General features: G+C 63.0%; 3 non-coding genes across 3 annotated transcripts in view; all 3 read left to right on the top strand.

The window, feature by feature from the left end:
- Window positions 1-1,712: 1,712 nt before the first annotated feature.
- LOC149053917 (small subunit ribosomal RNA) lies at window positions 1,713-4,200 on the top strand. The gene has a single exon (XR_016192443.1). It is a non-coding gene; the product is annotated as a small subunit ribosomal RNA (ribosomal RNA).
- Window positions 4,201-4,410: 210 nt separating this feature from the next.
- Window positions 4,411-4,568, top strand: LOC149053916 (5.8S ribosomal RNA). Its single transcript, XR_016192450.1, has one exon. It is a non-coding gene; the product is annotated as a 5.8S ribosomal RNA (ribosomal RNA).
- Window positions 4,569-4,970: 402 nt separating this feature from the next.
- Window positions 4,971-5,000, top strand: part of LOC149053915 (large subunit ribosomal RNA) — a 4,199-nt gene continuing 4,169 nt past the window's right edge. Inside the window, exon 1 of the ribosomal RNA XR_016192447.1 lies at window positions 4,971-5,000. This exon is cut by the window's right edge and continues 4,169 nt beyond it. This is a non-coding gene — a ribosomal RNA (large subunit ribosomal RNA).

The raw sequence follows: 5,000 nt of genomic DNA, 5'->3' as shown, positions 1-5,000 counted from the left end.
CCGGCTAGATTTGCGTCCCGCCATTTTTTTTCGTGCCGTGCCGCCAAGCGGCGTGCGTACGGTGGTCGACGACTTGTAACAACGTCACGGGTGGTCGGTTAGACGAAATGCGCTCGGGTGGCCCGGGTAGACCGCGGTCGGTGGGACGGGAGAAGATTTGTTCATGTCGGGTGGTCGGGTGAAAAAAAATTACGTAGCACTGTTACGCGCGTCCTAACGTCGTTTACGATGAACACGTTTTATTTTCCAGTCGACCGTCCACGGTGGTCCGTCGAGCCGGGGTAGGTCGCATGCGGGCTGCCCGGACGTCGACGTTGCACGGGGTTTCGAAACCGGAGTTTTTGGATCGCGATTTTTTCCAAACCCAATAACTCGTTATCGGTCGGTGTTCGGTGGACGAACCAAAGAGGTGATCTCGTCGGGCGCACCGAATACTATCAGGAATAGTAGGTCCGACGGACGTGATGCGATTTTTAAATATTTTTCGATTGTGCGATTGCGGCGGGGGTATTAGTGTTCGGGTGGGGGGAACCGATACGCGCGCCGATTGCGGTAGTTGACGGGCGCGCGTCCACTGTTGCACGAGCGACGCTACGCCATTACGGGTGGTCGGTTAGACGAAATGTATTATCACTGTCCCAATCCGCGCGCCCGGTGGTCGGTGTCGTAGGTGGTCGGCCGGCTAGATTTGCGTCCCGCCACTTTTTTTCGTGCCGTGCCGCCAAGCGGCGTGCGTACGGTGGTCGACGACTTGTAACAACGTTAGGCGAAATGCGATTGTGGCGGGGGTATTAGTGTTCGGGCGGGGGGATCCGATACGGGCGCGGATTGCGGTAGTCCACGGGCGCGCGTCCACTGTTACACGAACGACGCTACGCCATTAAGGTGGAAAAACCCGGGATTTTGTAAATTTGTGAGCGGTTCGGTCGTCGGCGTTGCAGTCGACGGCCGGCCGCCGATCACGAACACCACAACAGCAAAGCCACGGGCGACGCCGAAGACGGCGCGTACACCTCGCGGCGCCCACCGGTCGCCGCCAACTGACGGTCGTCCACGTACGCGGGACACCGTCGGTTGAGTGGCCGGTCCGGTGAGAGCCGGCGGAAGGTGACACGCGTCCGCGTTTCGGCCGCCGACCCATCTCGCAATCCGAGTGGCGAAACTCAACCGGCGCCGCGCGTCCACCAGCCGGTGTTTGCGCGGCGCGCGCCAATCCACACCGATGACGACTCCCGTTACCGTTCCGCGTGTCACGAACACTCGACGCCAGAACATTCCCGCCGCGGCCGGCCATCGTCGCCGCGCCCGGCGGTCGCCGGGGCGAAGCCACGGGACGGCGGACTTCGCGTCGCGTCCCGGCTTCCCCCTCGATCTCGGCTGGGGGCCGTTACGAATCGGGCGAGAGCCGGTCTCGGTACGCTCGCCGGGGACCCGTGCACACACCGTCACCCGAACCCGGCGGTCGACCGTCACCCGGTCCGTCTCGTCAACGTGTCGCACTCCGTGTGCCGACCACACCACACACACATTTTGTTGTTGTTGAACCGCGGTCGGTCGCGCGGCCGTGACCCACAGCGGTCCCGGCCACGCGATCGCCCTCGGCGTCGGCTCGCCGCCCCCTTCCGCGGGGCGTCGGACCGGCGCTCGGACGCACGCGTCCCAGGCCGCCACGCGCGTGGCGGTCGCGGGGCGCGGTAGCAGTAAACCCGAGATCCCTGGTTGATCCTGCCAGTAGTCATATGCTTGTCTCAAAGATTAAGCCATGCATGTCTCAGTGCAAGCCGCATTAAGGTGAAACCGCGAAAGGCTCATTAAATCAGTTGTGGTTCCTTAGATCGTACCCAAGTTACTTGGATAACTGTGGTAATTCTAGAGCTAATACATGCCGACAGAGTTCCGACCGTCGCGGCGCTCTCGGGCGTCGCGCGCGGGAGGAACGCTTTTATTAGATCAAAACCGGCCCGTCGCGGCGCGCTTCGTGCGCGTCCCGATCGCGGCCCGCGCAAAGACCTGGTGACTCTGAATAACTTCGAGCTGATCGCACGGTCTCCGTACCGGCGACGCATCTTTCAAATGTCTGCCTTATCAACTGTCGACGGTAGGTTCCATGCCTACCGTGGTGGTAACGGGTAACGGGGAATCAGGGTTCGATTCCGGAGAGGGAGCCTGAGAAACGGCTACCACATCCAAGGAAGGCAGCAGGCGCGCAAATTACCCACTCCCGGAACGGGGAGGTAGTGACGAAAAATAACGATACGGGACTCATCCGAGGCCCCGTAATCGGAATGAGAACACTTTAAAACCTTTAAACGAGGATCAATTGGAGGGCAAGTCTGGTGCCAGCAGCCGCGGTAATTCCAGCTCCAATAGCGTATATTAAAGTTGTTGCGGTTAAAAAGCTCGTAGTCGGATCTGTGTCTGGGCGGTGCCGGACCACCCTGGCGGTCCGGCGTGTCGCGGCCGGCCGTGCCGCGGGACCACGTGTCCCGTCGGCGCGGTCGCCGTCGCGCTCGTCAGCCGTCTCGGGGTGTTAGTTACCGGCACGTCGGCCGGACGTATTGTCGGCAGGCGGACACGTGTCTCGTGCTCCCGGCGCGCCGCGCGGCCACGCGTCGCGCGGCCGTCGGGGTTCGACGACGGCGGCCGCCTACTCCAATCTTGCTGCGCGGTGCTCTTCACCGAGTGCCGTCGGCGGGCCGACACGTTTACTTTGAACAAATTAGAGTGCTCAAAGCAGGCTCAAATCTGGCGGGGCGGCTTCACGGCCGTCTCGTCAAAAGGCCCTGAATACTGGTCGCATGGAATAATGGAACAAGACCTCGGTCCCGCGCATCTCCGCCCTTCGCGGGCGCGCGAAACCGCCTTCCGGGGCGTTTCCGTGCGCGGGCCGCCGGGCCGCGGGCGCCAGTCGCCCGCGCGTCCCGCCGGGCCGGTTTTCGGGACCGGAGGTAATGATCAACAGAGACGGGCGGGGGCATTCGTACCGAGACGTTAGAGGTGAAATTCTTGGATCGTCTCGAGACGAACTGACGCGAAAGCATTTGCCAAGTACGTTCTCGTATGATCAAGAACGAAAGTTAGAGGTTCGAAGGCGATCAGATACCGCCCTAGTTCTAACTGTAAACGATGCCAGCTAGCGATCCGCCGGCGTTTCATTAACGACCCGGCGGGCAGCTTCCGGGAAACCGAAGCTTTTCGGTTCCGGGGGAAGTATGATTGCAAAGTTGAAACTTAAAGGAATTGACGGAAGGGCACCACCAGGAGTGGAGCCTGCGGCTTAATTTGACTCAACACGGGAAACCTCACCAGGCCCGGACACCGGAAAGATTGACAGATTGAGAGCTCTTTCTTGATTCGGTGGGTGGTGGTGCATGGCCGTTCTTAGTTGGTGGAGCGATCTGTCTGGTTAATTCCGATAACGAACGAGACTCTGTCCTGCTAACTAGGCGGGTAAACCCGGGTCGGCGTGGGCGCGGCGCCGGCGGTTTCGGCCGTCTGCGTTCGCGTTCCCGTCGGCTCGGCCCGGTATCCCCGAACGCGTTCGCCCGTCGTCCACGGCGGTCGTCGGGCGCGGCCGCGCCATCCGCGTCCCGGCGTGCGGCGGGCGTGCGGGGGTCGGGGGGCAACCTCCGGTCGCCGTGCGTCAGTCGTGCGCTGGGCTCCGCGGTGAAGCGCGCCGCGTTCGCGGCCGTCGCCGGCGGATCACGATACGTTACTAGGGCTACCGCCGGCTCCCAGGAGCTTAAACTCTTCTTAGAGGGACAGGCGGCGGACGAAAATAGCCGCACGAGACTGAGCGATAACAGGTCTGTGATGCCCTTAGATGTTCTGGGCCGCACGCGCGCTACACTGAAGGAATCAGCGTGTGTTAACATTCCTGGGCCGACAGGCTTCCGGGTAACCCGCTGAACCTCCTTCGTGCTTAGGGATCGTGGCTTGCAATTTTTCCACGTGAACGAGGAATTCCCAGTAAGCGCGAGTCATCAGCTCGCGTTGATTACGTCCCTGCCCTTTGTACACACCGCCCGTCGCTACTACCGATTGAACGACCGCAGTGAGGTCTTCGGACTGGACGCGCGTTATTCGGCCCCCTCGGGGGCTGGGTCGTCGCGCGACCGGGAAGATGACCGAACTCGGCCGTTTAGAGGAAGTAAAAGTCGTAACAAGGTTTCCGTAGGTGAACCTGCGGAAGGATCATTAGAGACGGGCCCGCGGCGCCGGCGACTCGCTTGCCGGTCTCGCGCGCGCCTAATCCGACCCCGTGGCCGCGTGCGCTCGCGCGCGACAACCGCGCACGGTTGTCGTCCGCCGACCGCCCGCGCGCCGCGACCCCCGACCGAGAGTCGACCGAAAGATGGTTACCGTCGTCGGAAGACGATTGTGTAAACGAAAAAAAAAAAACAAACACCCGACCCCGAACGGCGGATCACTTGGCTCGTGGATCGATGAAGACCGCAGCTATCTGCGCGTCGTCGTGTAATCCGCAGGTTATACGAACATCGACCAGTCGAACGCACATTGCGGCCTCGGTGACCCGCGGGTCCCGGGCCACGCCTGTCTGAGGGTCGTATACCGGATACTCGGCCAGACCGATGCGCCGGCACGGCAGGCGTCCGGCGGAGCGCGCGCGCCGCGTCCGGTCCTCACGGGGACCGGCGCCCGCGCGCCCGTCGGCCGCACGCCGCGCCCGCGCGAGTTTGGCGGCTCGACCGGGGAAAACGCGGGCTACCGCTCGCGGCTGCCCCCGGTCGTCCGCCCAAGTTGTGACGGCAAACAGTCACGGGTTCTCGCGCCGTCGAACGGCACGTCCCCGTCCGCCCGCCGCGCGAGAGCGCGGCCGGGTCGGCTGAGAGTCGTCCTCGAGACGCCACCTCTCCGGCAACCGAGAAGCGGACGCGGACCGTCGCCGCGCGGACGGAGCGCGGACCCGCGCACCAGTTACCACCACCACACGTACCACACACTTGTTCCGACCTCAGATCAGGCGGGACTACCCGCCG

This window comes from Diuraphis noxia, unplaced genomic scaffold, assembly GCF_037042655.1.
Source record: "Diuraphis noxia isolate RWA-SAM2 unplaced genomic scaffold, SU_Dnox_SAM2 contig0021, whole genome shotgun sequence".
In the NCBI taxonomy this organism is placed as follows: domain Eukaryota; kingdom Metazoa; phylum Arthropoda; class Insecta; order Hemiptera; family Aphididae; genus Diuraphis; species Diuraphis noxia.
The sequence above is the reverse complement of the archived record's forward strand: the minus strand, read 5'-3'. Positions and strand labels throughout refer to the sequence as shown.